The sequence below is a fragment of the Lonchura striata genome, chromosome 15 (assembly GCF_046129695.1).
Source record: "Lonchura striata isolate bLonStr1 chromosome 15, bLonStr1.mat, whole genome shotgun sequence".
NCBI lineage: Eukaryota > Metazoa > Chordata > Aves > Passeriformes > Estrildidae > Lonchura > Lonchura striata.
This window is the reverse complement of record NC_134617.1, coordinates 5,983,751-6,004,306: the sequence shown is the minus strand read 5'-3', so window position 1 is coordinate 6,004,306 and position 20,556 is coordinate 5,983,751. Positions and strand designations below refer to the sequence as shown.

General features: G+C 43.4%; 1 long non-coding RNA gene across 1 annotated transcript in view; it reads left to right on the top strand.

Annotated features, from left to right (window-relative positions):
- The first annotated feature begins 220 nt into the window (after nt 1–220).
- LOC110482732 (uncharacterized) overlaps nt 221–20,556 on the top strand; it is a 69,975-nt gene continuing 49,639 nt past the window's right edge. The window contains exon 1 of the long non-coding RNA XR_002467449.1: nt 221–294. This is a non-coding gene — a long non-coding RNA (uncharacterized LOC110482732). The remainder of the gene's footprint in view (nt 295–20,556) is intronic.

Genomic DNA, 20,556 nt, shown 5'->3' with positions numbered 1-20,556 from the left:
TTAAGAAGTCTCTGAAATCCGTCTCCCTTGACAGGGCAAGAGAAACGTGCCTTAAATCTCCGTCTTGTGGAAGATCTGCTTGGCTGGCAGCTGATATGTGTTGCTGTTGGCTTCCAAGGAGCATTTCTGTGTTGTGATTATTTTGTTGTTTAGCTTTGTTTTATTATTTTTTTCCTTTTTCTCTTTGTTTTGTTTGATAGGCTTTTTTTTTTTTTTTTTTTTTTTTTTTTGGTCTTTTGCATTTGGTTTTTCAAAGAGCTTTGGCAAACACCAGAGCCATCAAAGCCAGGGCAGGTAAGGAGCATTCAGTAGTTTCTGATCACAGCTCCAGCTGTGCTCGCAGGGTGCTGAGCTGGTGGTCGGGTGGGGAGGATGGGGCTCCTTGGTCACTTTGTCACTGTCACTCTGCTCAGCTTCTCAGCAACTTCTGAGAATTGAAAAAAACTTAGCTCTCCTAAATAATCCAGGATTTTTTTTTTTTTTTCTTCTCTACTGTCCCGCTGTATTGGGATTATTCTTCTTTAAGTTCTGTTTTGTTTACTTCTCCTGTGCTTTGCAAAACTCCCCACGGCAAAGATTTGCTTTTAACCCCTGTTGAGCGTCTTTAATCTGTTCAAGGACTTTTCCTATCCCACGTTGAAGGGTAGAGGATGACTGCTTTCTCCACCACTATTGTAGCCCCCCTCCAGGCTGGGAAATAACTTTGTTTTTCTTCTCCTTTTGAGTTGCATCTCAAAGGACTTTACTGCCGTACTAGAATTCACATGATATTTTTGATTTTCTGATTTTCCTGGTTTCTTTTTTCTTTATTTTTTTAATTTGGTTTTGTTTTAAAGCAGTGTGTTTATGTAGTGAAGCAGACAGAAATATCCTTTGGGTCACCATTCAAAAGAAAAGAAAGACCTGCTTGGCTTCTAGCCACTGGTACAGTGGGAATTTAATCGGATTTACTCCAGCTCCTGGGTCTCGGTGTCTGGATAGATTAATAACAGGCTCTGATTTCACCTCATGGAGATTCCTGGGGACGTGATTCCATGCAGCATTCCCTGCCTGCTGCTTGCTGGCTCCTCACTGTCCCTTCTCTCCTGACATGTATCCCCACATGGATGAGCCCCTGTCGCTGTGCTTTTCCAGCCCCCTGTGCACTGACAGACCAGAGGAGGAGCTCCAGACCGAGAGTGTTAACAGGACCCACACAGCAGGAAAGAAATGGTCTTTCCCTGTTTTATTTTTTTTTAGTGGGAAGCAGTACAAAGAGCAGGAAGCAGAATCATCTCTTGGCATCTGGGGGTTAATTGTAGAGGCTGTCAGCCTTCTTGTTCCCTTAGAAATGGAAATGGGCTCTGTAGGAGATAGCAATGTCTCATGTGGTATTTTCCTTGCTTGCAAGTTTGATCTTTATACCAAAGGAATCTGGGCTTGTTTCCTCTTGTCCCCACTTGCTGTCCCTGCACTCTCTTGGGCCAGTGGAGCAGGGGCGCTGTGCTTAAGATCAAAAAAGCAATTAAATCTGTGTGTATACAGGATAAATAATCTTCTTGGCTGTTACCGTTGAAGGGTCTCAAAGCTGCTTTTCTCAGGGAAAGAACTTCTCTGCTTTCTGCCATCTCTCCTGGTGGTGATGCTGACCAGGGGGCCCAAGGACTCTCCAGCTGATATTCAAATATTTCTTCCTACTGGAGAGAAACTACAGCATTATTTGCTTTGACATTTGGAGAAATAGAGGAAAAAACAGGTTGCAACAGAGATTTGAAGCAGGTCTAGGCATTGGGGTGATTTAGACCGGGGTTAAAAAATAAATGTGAATTTCAGGATCTAAGTTTTGCATGTGTTATCAGGATGACACCAAAACACATTCTGCTTTATATTTTTGTCTGTGCTGTACTATCTCACTCTTAACTGCTTACCTTGGTACAGTGCACTGTACTGTGCTATGTGAACATGTCAGGCCTTGGCCAGGATGATTTCAGGTCCTTGGAATTCAAATCCTCTGATTTAACCCCCACTGACCCCCATCTATACTTTCTGTGTTCTGTAGTTCTTGATGTTCTTTCATCTGTAGGTATCTGTGATGAAGTTTCCCAAATTTGTTCTGTACCATGCCAGATATTTAGATTTTCTTCAGTTCTCCAAGAAGTTTACAGCAGATAAACTGGAAATAGGCCTGGAGATTGAATAATTGAATAATCTGCAGTTTTATCACTGTTACTTTAAGTTACCCTTGTCACCAGGTACTTCTCTCCCTGGGTCTGTCCTGGCTTCCTCTTAGATCAGGTTTTAGATTTCTGCTTGGTTTTGTTGCAATGGTTTGTGATTTTTTTTTTTTTTTAGAGGAAAGGTTCACTTACCAGGTCTGCTGCTTTTCAAGCAGAGTCCAAATGGTTTTGAAAAGGATTCATCTTTCTCTGGTGGCACTTGTACAAATTTACAGAGTTGAAGATAATTTATCATTATGTCAAATGAGGTTCTTAAAATTAGAATTACCTTCTGCATGTTCATCTTGTTCTTGTTTTTAGTTTCAAAGTAGATGAGTCTTGTAAAACTCTCTTGTAGGTGAAATTGTCTGGGATGATTCTCTGTCATCTTCTCTCTGGGTTGTGAGTGATGGATTCTCTTCAATATAGGATACCACAAAGATAATGGTTTTAATTTGTTTTTCAGCACTGAATTAAAACTTGGGGACATCAGCTGGGAAGGGTGTGCATGAGGATTGATAAAAGTCAAGGAATATCTGTTTTTCCTTTCTGAGGCTCCTCCCTGATCCTTTCCCTTTGAACAATGCATGTGGAATTCTTCTCTGTGAAGAAAACTATTCTTCCTGATAGGCTGTGGCTTCATTTTGGTTTTGATAGAATAGAATTGCTTAAAGACAAGGAGAACACAGAAGGCCTTGGGAATCACTCTGTGATAAGGTGACCATGCACTCTACGCTGAGAATTAAGCTAAAGACTCATTCACAACTGCAAGTTGATTTCATTCCTGATCTGTTTTCCATCTCTGGATTTTATAGCACGTAGAGTCATTTTAGTCTCCTCTTGCTTTTTGGAATTCAAAATCTGATATAAATTCATCCTGGTGATAAACTCCTTCAAGTTGACCATGCATTGCCTTCCCTCCCCAGATAAATGACAGGATTTTTGGTTAAGAGGTGGCCAGCACAGCAGTAAAGTACACTCAGCATTATCTTGGGAATACTAAATCCATTATTGTCAGTTTGTTCTTTGGAGAATGGCTAATGAGGGAACAGTGTCCCAAGAACTTAGATTCTGCTTCCCAAGGCAGAGATTCAAATTGCTACAGCAGCACTACTTGCCTTTTTGACACTGAACAAATGAAAACCAAATTTTAAATTAGAGTTAAGTTCACAGAATTTTACAATGTTCCATAAAGTAATTTCCTATTCAGCTAATTTCCATGCCGAGTAAGCTATTTCCGTGCAAGATGGTTCAAGTAAAGACAATTTTCTTAGAACCTTGAGAACATCTAATTTTTTTTTCTTTTTTTAAGAAAGTAATTGCTAGTACAATAACATCATAAAGTGTTTCTGCAATAAAGTGCAGAAAAAGATTCTTTACTTAAAACATGTACAGATGAAAGAATTCACTGAACCTAATGCCAAGGTCCATCTACCACTACTTTTGGAAGTATCCATAGTCTAAAAGTATTTTTAACATTGAACACTGATGAAAAGTTTGATAAAGTCTCTTTTGATATGCATTGGCTCTGGAAAAAAACCACTGGTGTCTTGTCTGGGAAATTCAGCAGCCCAAGAATGGAAGGCTCCAAGGAATGGAGGTGATGGATTTGTGCTGTAGATGATTGATATTTTTGACTGAAATTCAGAACAAATATCACTGTTTGACAGCCTATTACCCCACATGTTTTTAAAATTACAGGTCTAACTATATTTGAGGTTCAGCCCTACAACTTCCTCTGCAAACAGAGCCATTCCATGGATTGTCCTTGACCTTCCCACTCCTGGGCATGTTATTTCTTGGCAAGTAGAGTAGGAACTGATTTCCTATCATTGGAAACGTGGTCCCACAAGCCTGGTGACATCCAGCCTGTGATCACAGACTCTCTGGAAGGGCAGTGCAGCCCTGGGCTAGGATGACTCCATGACACCCTAAACATTTGCAGGAGGCCAAGCAAAGATCTCGCTTTGTGAAACATGATTTGAATGTGTGTTTGTCCTCCCATGTCCAGGCTAAGGCAGTAATCCCTAAGGAAGAGAAAATAAGAAAAGAATGAATGGTTGTTTCCCCCTAGGAGTGCTGAGTTATTAATAAATTTTCATGTCTCATATGTCACATAATGACACTTGAGCTGTGAGTAGTCTCACTGAGTATCACAGGCTTGTCATGGTTGCAATTTATGTACATTACCTGTCTTGCAGTAAGAGAGCAGCAAGGACCTTGTAGCCCTACCAAAATCACACTGCTAGAATTACAGTGCAAGCCTAAAAGAAAATTACACTCCCACTAGAAGCTTGCAGGATTTAGGTTAATTGTTTCTGACCTGTACAGAATAATTACCAGGCGATTTCCAAAAATCCAGAAGTACTATTTCTTTCAAAAATCTTGACCAATGAAACTTTTTTTAGTTACATTACTGTGTGAATGAAAAGAAGCCAAAGCTACTTTTACAGCCAGTCTTGTGAGAACTTGTTGGAAGATGTTGGAAATATTCTGCAATTGTTGAAAATATTCTCTTAGCTCTCAGTGTTGTGAAGCCCATTGCTCCTGCCTTAGCTGCCCACAAATGCTGCAGGAAATTGAACTTTGCTACCCTTTATATTGTTTTTAAATGAAAAAAATGCTTTATCTATTTTGTTGTGAGCAGGCACCAGGTTTTGCAGAGGTATAGAAGGATTCAGGGCAGACCTGGAGTTATTCACATGATTCTCTTAATTCCTGTTGTCTTGCAATAAAAACAAGCAAAACAATAATCACTCAATTAAAAACCCCCACACTTCTCAAAAAAAAAAAAAAAAAAAAAAAAAGCCCCAAACCAAAAAGATATAGGACGAATAGGATGATAAATCAAGAAACAACCAGTGATGCTGAAGTGGCCCCTCCATGTTCCAATGCTTAGATACAGGAACATCCTCTTACATGCCCCAATTCACTCACAGGACCAAGCAGCAAAATTTATCTTCTGGAGTGAAAGAATTAATATGCATTTTTATTACTATTATTATTTTTAAGCTTTTGGCAATAGATATATTTGCATGTCAGACATCTAAAGAATAAAAAGAATTCTTGTAGGATCCCTCCTCTTTTAGACATTGCAAAGGGGTTGATCCTCCATCCATTTTGGCTTTGAGGGAGAAAGTGTTTCATCACCATCCAAAGCAATTCTGCTATCCCTAGTGGGGTAAACAGGGATTTTGAGAGGTCATTAGGCAAAGGATTTATTATCCAGCTTTATTTTATTGTTTAAAACCGTGGCCCTATGGACTCACAAAAATTTCCCTGAGCATCATGGACTTGGGTGCCTTGTTTGGTCTTCACAAAAGCATCTTGTTTCTGCTCCTGTATTCCAGGCAGAGAGTGCTGGTGCAGGGCTGGGTCAGTAAGGATTTACTAATAACTTTCTGGAAGTCCTAGAGGGAGGTGAAAGGGGCCATTTGAAAACCTCAGCCGGGCTGTGTGAGTTGAGATGCTTACCTCACCTAAAATCCTTGCCTTAGGTGTGCTATCTCAAGCCTCAGGTGAAAGAGAACAGAGAATTGAACATATTTGCTAAGTTGCTTGTTATTGCCTTGGGCTACATGTTTCTTTGCAGCTTGTTGAGCTAAACCCTGTGACAGGTACCAGGTCTTTTTCATGCCCTCCCTCAGCTCAGTGTTTGCCCAGGGTTTGGACAAAATTCCCCTCCTACCACCCCCAGGGGGGCTGCAAAGTTTGTTCAGTGAGCTCTGAATCCAGCCTTTGGTCTGATAAAACTGATTATTCACCAGCTGGAGAGGGGATTAGCATGGGCCACTCATTGGGTTCAGCAAAGGGAATCTGGGAGCTCTCAGCACTGACTTATCCTCTGCCAAATATGAATGGAGGGAATGTTCCTCTGTGGTCAAGCTCTGCTTGATCATAGCACTTGACACAACTCCTCCTCTAAATGACTGCCACCATTAATGAATGGAATTCCCTGATTTTCCTAAGATACTAATGATTAACTTGCTCTTGCACAGTGAGTATTCTTACAGGTGCATGTTGGAGAATCTTAGATGACAATTCTTTTTGCTCTAACTGCAAGATTGCTTTTTCTGCCAGAATTAAAATTCTCTTCCCTCTTCAAAATATGAAAATCGTGATGGGTTCTATTGACTCTCCAGGCAGGTATCTTCTGTGTCTACAGCTCAGCTGACACAAAACCAAAGTGCTACCCTGCTTGCAAGTTTTGCAGTATTGCTCTGTTGCTGTTTTTACATGCTGTGTGTTGGAAAGCCCAACGTTGCAAATCTTTTGCAAATCCCTGCAAGCATCGGTAGCCTGTATTTATTGAAAGGAAGGAATGCAAAAAACTCAGGGTGTAAACAGAATATTTTTTGGTTTTTTTGGTAAAATTACACTAGCTCTGATTTTTTTCCCCCCAAGCATCAATGCAATTTTTTGTAGTAAAAAAATCAGTGTTACCATGATTTTTTTTTTCCTTTGGACAAATCAGAAAAAAGAAACTCCAGCCTGTTCGTAATGTTGCACCACATTGGCCTTTTTGTCTTCTATAGCTTTCCCTCGCCATGAAAATAGTTCTCTGTTAAGGCAATTGAACTGAACAGAAGTGATTTATGTAGTCTGTGCAAAGAGAAAAGGCTTTGTTAGATTTCAGGGAACACATGGAAACACCTGGGGTGAGAAACAGCTTGGCTGAGACATGGGAATCACAATGCTCTCATTAAATCTCCACGCCTATGGCCAGGCTGGCCTCACTTTGCATTTGCTGCCTGATTATGGAGTCTATGAAGCTGCTGTCTGGAAACAAAAAAAGCAGTAAATCAAATTAATGGGCAGCTTTCAAAGGAGACTGGAGGAGCTTGTGATGCCATGTTCTCCTTTGGCTGGTTGTCTGAATGCAGCAGGCACCAAGACCTGTCCCTGCACATTTCCGCTTGCACGTGGAGGTGCCTTAACTTTTTAACTTTTTAAAACTTTGCCTTAACTTTTTAAGTCTTTATGTCATGTCGTCATGGTCTAGGAAAGGCTTCTCCCCATTGAAGTAAACCTTCCAATCTCCTCTCAGATGACTTATCCATGGGAAAAGCAGTCCCTTCAACTGGCAGAGAATTTTGTTTGACATTGTGGGCTGTGATAGGGAGAGAAAAGGAGGGAGTAGCCTTGGTTTGAAGCAGTTTAATTCCATATTTGGCAGAACTTTGGAGACAATCACCTGACTCCTGTGTGGACAAAAACACTGGAGATATTTCTGATAGTGCACTCTTTGTACTCATAGTATTTTAAGTGGAAAAAACTCTACCAAAGAGCCAGAGCTTGGTTACTGAAATAAATTTTAGGGAGTTTTATTGCATAGGCATGAACTATTCTGATGTATTGGTTTTTGAGAGGTGGCTGAATTGTCTGTAGAGGAATCACCAAAATATTATAACATATATATTTTTATATATACACAGACACACATATATTTTTGTACCTCCAAGCTATTCTCTGGATACTCACAGGGAAAGTGCCTCCAAATCTAAGCTGTGCCACATGTCCTTTCTTGAGGATATTCATGTTAATTGCCAGGAATATCAGAGAACTTCCAAAGCCTCTTTCTCCCACATAAAAGTGACAACCATCTCTTTAGAAAAGCTTCACTGTTCCTGGACTTTTTAACAGGAAAATACTTTCTTTCTAAAGTCTGTGAATTGAAGCTCTGTCCAACTTACTGAATTCCTCTGGGCAATTCCTTGGATAAGGAACTGACACTGAGATGTGAAGCACTTCAGGGCTTCCAGAGGTGAACTGCCAGGGTAATTACTTTATCCACGTTCAGATACTCTCCAGATCCTGGACCTGGGCCACTTCTTATTTAACTGATATTCCTCAAAAACCCAGGGAATCCTGGAAAAGTCTCTTATAAGTCTCAGCATTCCAAAAAGCTCCAAAATCTCGGATATGAGAACTTGTAGACTGTTGATTACATCTGGGGTAATCTTGATGTGCTCAAGCAGTTGTCCAGCTTCAAGGGAGAAGAAAGTTCTGAGAACTTCTATGAACTTGTGGGATCTGAGGCTTTCCAGGACCCACAGCTTGGCTGAAAGTGGGCAGGTCTCACTGGGAAGTGTAAGAGACATCTCCCAGCCCTCTGGATCTACCTCTTCACTCAGAATCTCTGGGAGAAGGTTAGTGCCTGTATAAATTATACACAAAGTGCTTTTTTAACATTGGCAAAAACACCATCTTTTCCTCAAAAAGTCTGCACTATTTTGGTGGAAGGCTGGGGAGTAATCCAGTATGAAATTGCCATAACGGAAGGCAAACAAAGTTCTAAATTAAACAGGATGTTACAGTGGACTTTGGACAGTCTGACAGGTAGGCTCTGCTCCTGGCACTTGGTGATGTGATGTATTTATTGTCTAATAAATTCCAGTTAGCATTGCACCAGCTATCCACAGAGGGTGTGCCTATACTCCCAGATGAAACCTGGGACCTCTGGGACCTTGTCTGTTAAACAGTTTGTTGGCCCAATAAACTGGCTCACGTGGCAGTGCTGGATGCTAGAAATCAATACAGCTGCTCTTTCCTTGTCCTAGCGCAGGAAGGGAAAGCTCCAGGGACTGATTAAGTTCTCTTTGCTGAAAAAGCTACTGCATCCTGAAACATTTTAAATAAATGCCACACGTCTACAGGTAGTTCTGCATTTAATTCAGATTTTATAAGAGGCTTGCTGTACACTAAATAAATACTTGATTATAAATAGCTTATTCACTGTAAACACACATCCTATTTAATAGATTGTACATCTCATTATGCTGCTGTTTCTTAATTAGTACGGTGAGCTGTCACAATGAATTGTCATTGGCCAGGCTTTCTTGCTGCTGTTGTGACTAAAGTTATCCATTTACCATCACAGCCCCAGAAACAGCCATTTACTTATGAAAACTTTTAATAAGCCAGATAACATTTGTGCTCCTTTTCACTTGGCTTGACAGGCTCAGAGATGTTTTACTTCCTGTCCAAAGCCCTCAGTGGCACCAGCTGGCCAGACTGTCCCATGGAACTGGGGCTCTGAGGAAGAAGAACCTCTGGGACAGGCACAGGAGGTGTGGGTGTGGAGTGTATTTGACAGATTACCAAATTTGTAGGTGCCCAAGGATTTTGAACACCTCTTCCTCTCTTGGGCTTGTGTTATTGAGAAGTCAGAGCAAGGGCTTGGAGGAGTTTGGCTGTGGTGGTGGCTGGTTTGTGTGTGGGGCTGTGAGTGTGGTACTTCTGCCAGCCCTGGTGATGGTGAGTGCAAGTGACACATGTCTGATGGGTCAGGTCTGTCCCTCCGTGCTCCTCAAGGATTTAGGACTAAAATATCCCTGAGGACCCATTTGGGAAGGTAACTAGAGAGGCCTCAGGGCTAACATGTGTGTTTCTTTCCTGTTCCAAGCACCAAACTGGAAGGGTCATGCAACTGGGAATGTGCCAACACCTCACACTTGCATTTCTATGTAAGTTTACATGTCTATGTCTGTTTTATGTGCCTGTGTTCACCACTGAGAAACAGAAACCAACTTTCTCCAAAAAAATGAAGAGAAAGTCTGTTGGTTTATGCTGCCCTGTAAATGATTTAGGTGAAACTTTATGCACATGACTTGTGTGGTTACCAATTACCATTCCCAGAGGAGGAGCAGAAGGAGGGAGAAAAGGGGAACTTGGCATGATGGGAGTTAATAATCAGTTTAATTCACAATCTCCAGCTCTTCAAAGGAGTTGCTAATAAGTGTTTGTCTTCTCTTTCCCTCCCACTCCTTTCCCCTTAGGAGGCTAGTGAGAGACATAGACAGCACTGATCAGAGAAGGCAAATTGTAAAGGAGAGAAGAAATCCCCAGTGGAAACTCTTTAATCTGCCTCTGGAAAGGCCAATTTGTGTTAATAGGACAAAACTGTAACATTTAATATTAATTATAGGGATTGGGGGAGGAGCACATGAAGGATGGAGGCAGAGAATAGACTGGAGGGAAGAAGAGATCCCATTGCAAGAGCTTTTTGCTTCACTAGGAAACAGAGCAGCCAGATGAACTCTGTTTTTTCCATCTGTGAAGGAAGGTTTATCTGTAGCAAGTACCGGTTGGATTCTGCTCCCAGCAAAGAAGTTTCAGGTGTTGCAGACAGACCCTACTCCTCTGTGTGCCCCAGTGCACTCACTGGACATTCTGAGCTCAGGCAGGGTGTGTGAAACCTGAGCAAAAGTGTGTGGAGTGGATTGCATTGCACAGAAATCCCTGCTCACTTGGGCTCTGGAGTACCTCAACACCTAAACCTGGCCAAGGCAAGGGACCAGGAGGAGTCCACCTCCAAAATTTGTAACTGGGTGTTGTAGGCACAGAGCTAAGGGGGAGGAATGTTCTGAGGGCAGACTTGCCTTGCATGCCTGAATTAATGCAGCCCTATCTGTTTCAGCTCCCACTTCTGCTGCTCATCTGAGCGCTGCGTTTGGCACCCATTTCTTCCCTCCAAAGTGTGATAAAAAGATGATAGGAGATTTAATTTCCAGAAAGGGACACCCAGGCAGGGAGCAGGATGGCAGCTGTTGGTTAGATTAATGTGGGAAGTTTTCTTATCAGATGTTTGGATTCTCTGTTACGGATAAGCAATGTCTCTTAAAAAAATAAAAATACATAGAAATGCCCCTTTGCTGATGAAGCATCTTGTTGATGTTCCATTACAAGCAGGATGAACATGAGCTGGATTTCATCTGACCTTTAAATTACCTCCATTTTATCAGTTCCATTTCATCAGCAGCTCTTTTGAGAATGAGCTCCTACTTGGAATTAATAGATTCCTTCAATGCAGAAAGCTGACAAGGGCCTGTGAATAGCCCAGCCAGAGAGTGCTGCTCCAGGAGAGATCACATCTGGAGAGAGGAGCACACTGACACATAGGAAGGGTGCTTGGCAGGGCTGTCTCTGCCCTGATAAGGCCGTGTTCCTTATAGGAGAAAGTTCATCACAAATGGTAACAGTGGCATAAAATCCTAATTCCATCTTCTCTCATCTGCCAGACCTGTGGGGGCAGAAGACAGGTTATCTCCTTAGCATCCAAGAGTAAAAGAAAAGAATTTCTGTAGTTCTGGAGATAGAAATCAAATTACTGTGTGTGTGAAGGTGTTGGATCTGGGGATTGTTAGGGAATGGGACTGGGTTTTTTTGTTTTCTGTGGTGCCTAGTGCTGACTGACTTCTGTTACACCTTCCCAAGGCTGACTTTAGCAGCAAAAGCCACCAGCCAAGGGCAGCTCTTGCAGTGAAGTGGTTTCCTGGAGAGGAGCACGGGCTATGCTGGACCTCCATCCCCCTCACATCTTGGTCTGCCCCTTGCTGGCACCACTTATGGGACAGAAAGAGACCTCAGAAAACACCTGGGCTTTGCCACTCCCCACACACAGCTGTTCATACCACAGTGAATGGGGTTTGAATCTCACAGACAGACGTGTCCAGGGGGTGAAATGATGCAGGGAAGCTCACAAGGCTCAAACTTGCTTTTCTGGCCACAGGGGAGCTGGGGGTACCTTCTGTGTTTGTGGTGGTGCTGAACTTCAGCAGTTTGGTGAGGGACAGCTCCCAGGACCTGCGTGATACCAAAAGGATGTGAGAGGCAGGTGTGGGTTTCCAGCAGAAGGTTGCTTCATATTTAGCTGAATTCTTCTCCTGAGTGACCTTTTGGGGTGTGATTAATCCCTGGGCTGTGCGCACAGATAAGTTTTGTGTTGTCTAGACTGTGCTTGGTCATATCAGTTCCTGGCAGTCTCATCTAAGTACAAGTTAAACGTTTTTGGTTTTTTTTTTCATAGTTTTTTTTTTTTTTTTTTTTTTTTTTTTTTCCCCACAGTACTATTAGAAAACTCCAGAGTGAATCATGGTCATAATGCCATGTATTGTTTTCCACAGCCATTTTTAGGTTGATCCATACATTTATATTGCAGGATGTCACCTCTCTGATTGAACTTCCTCCCTTGCATCACCTTTAGGGCTGCTTCAAACAAAGGTACTCCTGCATTTGGTGAGGAAGATGGAGTTCTATAATGGAGAAATAGCCTGTTGATAGTAGTTAATCTCCTTGTTTAAAGAAAAAAGACCCATTTCATCTTCTAATTTAATGATAAATTGCAGTGATTCATCAGGGAAGGAGGGTTCATTAATAGAGAGGATAACAAATGGGCTGAAGAGAGGTATGAGAAAATAGTTTTGTCAAATAAGGGACTTAGGGGGGAAAAATGCAGAGCTTGAAGTCAGAACTGGAATTTTCAGAATCCCTGGTACCTCTCTGTACCCCTCACATCAAATCAAGAACCTTCTCTCCTTATGTCAGACTTGCTGCTTTAGTTTAAATTCAGACTGTAAATGATCCAAGAACAGAAATACCTACAGACCTATGACACGTCTCCAGATCCAGAAGAGGCATGAAAATACTCTAGGAAAGTTCTGTGTTGAGGGGAACTGGAACTGTCTGTGAATTTGGGCTGACCTCAGGGAATTGTTTCTGACAAGTCTTCCAACTGTAAGATTAAAAATAAAAAATACTTTTTCTTTAATAGAAAATGGGGTTTGGAATTCCAGGGTCTGGTATTCACTTTGCAGAGATGGTGCAGGCAAAGCCACCTGTGTAGTCATCTCCCTTCAGTGCCATGAAATGGGATTCTTCTGAGGTTTGGGTTAATAGCAACTGAGGTTTGACATCTGCCCCTGCAAATGCTGTTTAAATTTGCTGGGCAACAAAATCTGGGGATGAGATTTTTCAAAAAATCATTGACAAAGTCCTTTTTGTTAGGAAATGTTTGCTTAGGAGTAAAGATACAACTCTCTTTTCCTCCAGATAGAGGGGAAAGCAAATCTGCATTTCTCTTTCGTAGCAGGGTTTTTATTGAACAAGGGACAGGCAGAAGCTGTTGATCTTTTGAGAACATCTACCCCTTCCTGTACTTTGCTTCTCTCAGGGGAGACTGAGGTAGAACATATTTCCTGTAGGCATCTGAAAGGTTCCATTTGGGCAGATAAATGAGATGCTTTAAAATGTTGTTTTAAAACATTTAAAACATTAAAAAAAAAAGTGACATTTTGATCAGATTTTTGTGTATTTTTTCCCCATTTGGGCCAGCAGCTAAACTGATTCTCCAGCACTCAGATGCTTTCCTGTGCTGGTTCTGACCAGGCAGGCTGGAATAGGCCAGCATTGTGAAATGGTTGATTCTCCTGATGCTCATTAACAAAGAATTATTAATCGTGTTTGCTTTGTGCCTGCTTTGAATGAAGAAGGAGGTTGGGAGGTGCAATACTCAGCTTCTCTTTGCCTTGGAGGAGAGGAGAATATGGGTCAGGGAGAGGCATCACCTGCTGTGGCAGGGGATGGCTACCGGTGTGAGTGGTGCTATTGAAGGAGACAGATTAGAAGAGGGGAGGGAGAGGGGAAATCCCTCTATTAACAAACTCATTAGTGCTGGGACAAGGCAGACCAAATTACTCTTCAGAAAAGCACTGTCTATCTGGATTTATTATTCTCTGTAATTAGGGCCAAAACAGGATGGAGTGTGGTACAAGCAGGGGCTGAGAGAGGAAACGTGGCCTGTTCAAAGCCAATTATTTGTAATTACTCAAGTCGAGATGTGACATTTGCACCAAGGAGAGAGTAAGATCACAATGGTGTTTCCTCACATAAAGAGGCTGTGCTGTGCTTGCAGGCTGTCTGTAGACCAGAAACACTGTGAGGGAGATGGTTTAAAGGGATTTGTGTGTGACAGATGAGAGGTGGGATGCCTGGACGCATTTAGGTCGCACCTGGGGAGGTGGATATTTGTCTTCCTTGGATTGTATGGAGCCAGCAGCTCTGAGCACCACTCACAGGGGTCAGAGCTGGGCATCCTCAGTGAAAAAGAGTCTTGTGTGGAAGTGACCCCAAACCTCAGCCACAGCTGCAGTTGGATGCCACAAGGCTTTCCAGGGAGGATTGGATTGGATTTGAGTTCTTAGTTCCCTGCAGTAACTGCCCTGGTGCTGAGCAGCAAAGAGAGGGGCAGAGCCTCCCATAGCAGGGACCAGGAATTCCAGCTCCACCTGCTCCAGCTGAGGAGTCCTGGCTGAGCTCCCAGCAAAATTGTCCTTTGCAGAAACTGGTGCAGAAGGGAGAAAACACGGGTTCCCCAGGGAAATCTGCGCTTAGTGCCTGCCCAGGAGAGGCTCTGCAGGCACTAGTTGCAAAAGCTTTTGTCTCTGCGGCTTCAAACACAGCAGCCTGAGGGTTTTCTTTGAAAGAGGCTTTTTGGTGTGCTTCTTTCAAGTGGCAGGAGATGTGTGCTTGAGCTGCAGGTGGTCAGCCAGTCGAGCAGTGTGTTTGCAGGGCTGGCAATTCCAAACTCCCTGAGCAGAGAGGAAACATCAGAGAGATTTGAGGCTTCTCCATGCCAGGATGTGGCCCTGACTATGGAAACAGCACAAACTCAAAATGCTTTCATCTCTGTGGAGATCCACAGCTGGCTTTAAAAGTGACCTTTATTTTTTTTAATATAAGTTATTGATCAGAGTATAATCATCTTTTGTTTAATTCTTCTTGAGTTTAGCAGTGTATGCCTAAAATGTATCTAAAGCAAATATAATAAAACTTAATCTGATGTTGTTCCCCTACTCCTATGCCTCACTCAGTTTGCAGTTGTACTCTTCATTTTCCAAATCTGACTCACCCTGTCCTTCTGTGGAGGTTTCCATCCACCCCATCCAGGTTTACTTCCTGCAAGTTTAGATCTCCTTGATCCCTCAGGAGTCATGGGGAGGGCAGTTTGAAAGCTCTGCCAGCTCTCTCCCAGCTGGTTTGAGATTATTTTGAAAACCCCTGCAGAGCTCTGGTGCTTTCTGTTCCTTGGCTGATCCTAGAGAGGTTGCTCTGAGCCAGAAAAGGGTCCGGCTGTGAAATGCTTGTCTCCAACAATATCAGAAGTGGGTACTCATGGGAGAGTTGGAAGAACAAGGCAAGAGTTTCCAGCAGTTTGCAGCTCAGCAGCTGCTTAAATTACACTTAATATCCTTGTCTTGATGGATGTTTTCTCCCCTGAACTTCTCCAGCTGCGTTCTGAATCCTGGTAAGTATTTGGCATCCTGAACCTCCTGTGGCAAGCAGTTCCACGGCGTAACAAAGTGCTGTGTGGAGCTTCTCTTCTGGTCTGCTCTGAACCTGCCACTTGTTAGTCCATTTGATGTCACTTTGAATGCTGTGAGAGATGGTGAACAATTTCCCTTTTTCATTGCTAAAATGGTAAATGTCACACTCCTGCTGAGCTCTCTCCTTTCTGCTCTGCTCAGTGCTTGGCTGCTCAGGTATTTCACAGAATGGTTTGGGTTGGAAGGGACCTTAAGGATCAGCCAATTCCAACCCCCCTGCCACAGGCAGGAATGCCACCCACAAGATGAGGTTGCCCTGCTGGAGTGTTTGGAGAGGAGAGGGATAACTTGTCACCAGCTGTCACACTGATCTGCACAGCGGGAAGGGAATGTCTCTGTTCAGCAGGATGGAGAGTTCTCTCCTGACCTATTAAAGCTCAGCTTCCTGAGAAGTGCCAGACACTCATTCGATCACTGATGACTGGAAGAGGCCAGAATTGTTGTGCTGCTGTCTCTGGCACTGTGACCTCATTTGACACCATCACTAGAGCTTTGTGCTCCTTTATGGACCACAGAAATATCCATAAGATGACTCAATTAGCTCTGTGTATTCCATCTGTACAGCTCCTGTTACTGTCACAGCTGAATTCCTTCCACAGGACCCCACAGCAGCACCCTCACAGTCTCCTCCATCACTCACATCCCTCAGAGGAGCCTTATGGGCCTGGAGCAAATTTCTGCTGAAGAGAGTGCCACAGCTTCAAGTGATTGACCAAACCACTGCTTTAACTGGGCAGTGTGTGTAACAGGGAAATAAACAGCTCATAAACATTATTGCTCCTCCTAGTGTGCCTAGGGGCCTATTGTTCCTCCTGGGTGCCTTCCTGGTCTCTCTTCCACTATCCCATGGAAGTGAATTTGGAAGAAGTTCTCTGTCAGTTGAACCTTCATAGTGAATTGGCACTTCCCTAGATATGGCCTCTCAGCAGGACTGGTAAGAAGGGATTAATTTACAGAAATTTGCCTCATTGCAGTCTCCCCCAGTCTTATGGCTCTGAGGGTTTTAGAGAGGAACAGGGGTTGGATATGGAAGAGAGGTTTGGTGGAATTCCCCATGGAACTGTTGAACTGCTTGTTCCACCATGCCTGATAGCCCATTCCCAGCTTTGTCCTTCATCATCCAAGTGTTTGATTTCACAAGGAACAGAGTCTCAGTGAGAGCTCTTGTCTGGCTCTGTTACCCTGTTGCACATCTCCTCTTGCTATGGCTTGGCAGTGTATAACATCCCTCAAAGCTCTAAGCCAGGTGTGGGCTGTTGACCTGACAGCTTCTTGCTGGCATAAAAAACACTATAAAAGAGTCCCCCAAAGATTTGGTGCTGCCTGTGGCACTCTGCCACCACTGGTTTCTCTGACTGATTTTCTTGCTCTGTCCTAGTTGCACATGTTCAAACCTGACTTTGCCACTATCACTCCTCCTTGCTCCTTCTTCCTCCTCCATCTGGAGAAAGGAGAGGTTACATTTGAGCCTCCAAGATTTGACAGAAGATGAAGTTCATGTGTAGCCTGCAGAAAAATCAACAACATGCAGTCCCATACTTTTTTTTTTGCCCTCTTTTCAAGTATTTGTGTGTGAATTCTGAGAGAGACAGCTCCTTCACCTTTCCCTGTCCTCCCAGGTGGTGCTGTTTCTCTGGGTGTATCCCTGCTGCAGCACAGTCAGCCTTAAATTAACTTGCTTGGATCTTTGGAGCTGTCAGACACTCTGCAGCAGTTTGGCTGCTGCATTCCCAGGGCTGCTCTGTGCCAGCCTGTGGTTATGGTGCCATCCTAAGGGCCCACGAGCCTTGTGGCAGGTGGGACTGTGTGACAAAGCCATGCAGGCATTATCTGAGTTCTCATGGCTCTACAAGCACAGGTTCTGGTAACAAAAAGCTTCTCAGGCAGCACAAAGAGGTGTCCCATGTCCTCACTGAGTTCCCTTGCACATGCTTGGAACTCTCCTCGTTGTGTTCAGTTTTTAATCCTCTGCTGTGTAGGACAGGAAAGGTTGTACCTGCAGCGTGGCATGTGGCAGTGATGAAGTTTGTCCTGCCCAAGAATACTTCAGTGGAACTGTCTCTTTGCTACCCAGGTGGTGCTGGGGCAGAGAAAATGCCATTCTTTGCACATCCCTGGTACTTCCAGGTTGGAGAGATGGGCACCCTTCCACAGTGCATTGCTGAACTCTGGTGTTAGTCCAGCACCTTGGGCTGGCAGTTCAGTCCTCCTTTCTCAGCATATCTCACAGCCCAGCAAATGTAAAAGCAAACCAAAGCTTTCTGTCTCTGCTTCTTAGCCACGTAACATTGATGGGATCCACTTTGCATGTGGTGGACACATCTCTGTGTTTGGGGACATCTGTGCCTCGGGGAGCTGCTGGGCTTGGCAGGGTGGATTGCTGCATGGTGGAGCTCACCTGGCACTCTGCAGAGGCACAGCTGCAGGGCTGGGCACAGCACTAGCTCAGATGTCCCTGTGTGCAGTCCCAGGAGAATCCCACAGCTGCTTCCACCCTCTCCCTTTCCCTCTTTTCCAACTCTGATTTAACACAAAACTCCTTTCACTTCTAATCAGTTTACTCTCCGAAGTCATGTCTCTCTGCAGCACCGAGTTGTTTCCAGATATGGTCTGAGAGTACAGTGAGGGGGAAGGGAGACAAGTTTCTTATTGATAATGGCTCTCTTTAACTCTACAAATAGCCCAGCCTCTGGGGATGTACCTGAGCTGATGAAAGAATCGTTTATGTTGGTCCAGTTCCTGTGCAAAGCTTGAAAACTGACAGGAGAATAATGCAGAAAATGCCTTTCTCTAGCAAAGCACAGCATGACTCGGTGCTTTCTTATATTTCCTTCAGGGAAAACGGGGTTAAGAGCTGATTTATACAGAAAGAAAGGAAGAGCAGGAAAAAAAACTCAGTGCAAAACAAGCAAGGCTGAAACTCTCATGTTATGAGATGGTTTCACAAACTAGAAGAGAAATTGGGTGCTGAACTTCAGTAGAGATGAATGTTATCAGACTTTCATTTTTGCTCTTGCACCTACTGGGCCAAGCATCCAGACAGGCTATGTCACATAGCAAATGGGCTTGTCACCCTCTGGAAAACACAGGTTTTGTAGCTCAGGACAGGAATCCAGAAATGAGAGAGGGTGATCCAACACCAGGAGCCTTGCAGTGGCACAAGCAAAGCTGCCATGGGGTCACCATGCAAAGGAATCAGGGACAGAGGGGGAAGATAAGAGATCTGCACTGATGATGTGATTGTGTAGAGGAGGAAAAGGTGGCTGAGTTCTAAACATTTTAATTTTCTGTAGAATTAGATATGTCTTGTCTGCTTTGGCTGCCAGAGACAGGACCCTGAGCTAGAAACTTTTGCCAAATGCTGTGTCAGTTGTAATTTTCTAATCAAGCTCCTACTGCAGCCCATCAGAGACAGATAAACAGATTGTCTTCAGTCTCCCCTCATGTATGAGCCATCACCGTGTGCTTTGGGCCATCCACAGCTACATAAGTACTTTTTTTTGGGTGGGGGGGGGGGGGTGGCACTTGTGCACCTCATAAAAATAGGGATAAAATGAGTGTAGAGGATTAAATCATGACAACCAAAAGAATAAATTTGATTCTTGACATTTTTAGAGGTGTTTGCTTTTGACGGCATTTTGTTACACTTGTGTGATTGTTTTAAACTTCAGAAAATTCCCAAGATTGTCTAAAACCTGCCCTTATATTTGACACAGTTTTCAAAATGTTCCTTTTGACTTGGTCTCATGCTATCCATTATTCTTGGTGTTTGAGGGGCCATTTAAAGTCCATGGTATCATTAGTGAATCTGAACTGGAAGAAATCCAGACTAAATTATGTCTGGACTATTGTGAAGAGAGTGAAAGAAATTACACATTTTTGATGCCTTCATTCCAGCAATGCTTCTGAATCTATCTTTTTGTTTGTGCATTTGTGAAGCTCTTTGGTGTCTGTGACTGTGTCTTTGGCAGAAAAAAGACATTTCTGTGCATGCTTGTGGATGCTGTTCAATAGCACAATATAATTGAGTGAGTCTCTCCTCTTACTCTGATTTCTGTGACTGTTCATTTCCTTTTTATCTTCCTTTTATAAAAAAATATTTTTTTTTTTTTGCTTGAGAATTTAATTTCAAGTGTTACTTGCAACACACTTGCTAAAAGCTCCCTCCCCATTCTGTTGCAGTGGAACCAGGTTCATTAATGGACTTATTAATAATCTCCAGCCAGACTTACCCAGGGAGATCTGTGGGCTCTGAGCTGACGTGTCTGTGGCTACCTCTGCCAAGTGGACATCTATTATTTTCTCACCTCAGCCACAGAAATGGCTCCCCTGACAGAGGCACTTTGCTATTCCACAATAGCCAGAGATTGCTGAATATTCATTATATCTGACTGCCCAAAGTGCTTCGCCAGCACATGGCATTGGAGCCAGGATGTTTTATTACCTTCTTGCCTTTTGCTTTCCTCAGAGAATGTGGAATGGCTGCTATGGCAGCCCAGTTAACTTCCTCATCTGAGCTCCTGGTCTGCTTGGGGAAGGGGGAACAAAGGGGAAGAACTGATTCAGCCCAAGTGCTTTAGTTCCATGAAAAGTGAAATTTGCAGCCCTATTATTCTGCTGGAAGATTGATTAAAGAAGACAAGTCTTTGAACTTTGTTTCAAACAAGAGGCAGTTGTAATAACTGTAATTTTCTGCTTTATATTTCCCCGTGTAAGGGAAGGAGGAACTCCGTTTACCTCTCTGTCACGGTGAAAATGAGGGATATAGGTACCCTGCATTCAAACAGCAGAGGCCACAGATGCTCTTTGTACCTCCCAAAATCCAATATGTCCATTTTGTTTTTATCTGAGACTTAAAACTGGCTCAGATTCCTTTGTGGGCTTCTAGCCTGAGTAAGGGTGAGCAGCAGAAAGGACCCAGCCACCGTGTGGCAGGATCGTGGGCTGGGATCTCCATCTCCCAGCTGGAGTGGATCTCAGGTCCCTGGGATTTCCCAGCCTGTCTTCTTTGCTGCTGGGGTACCAACACCCAGATGGTCCCAGAGAGACAGTCTGCAGGTCCAGCCATGCCAGGATTGTCTTTGACCAGCAAACAATGAAAATACGTGTATGGAAGTGAATATAGACATAGCTAGCTTTCATCTGTTCTGTAGGAGCAAATACCAAATCCTTGTGGTCAGAGAGCTGAATACTCCTCA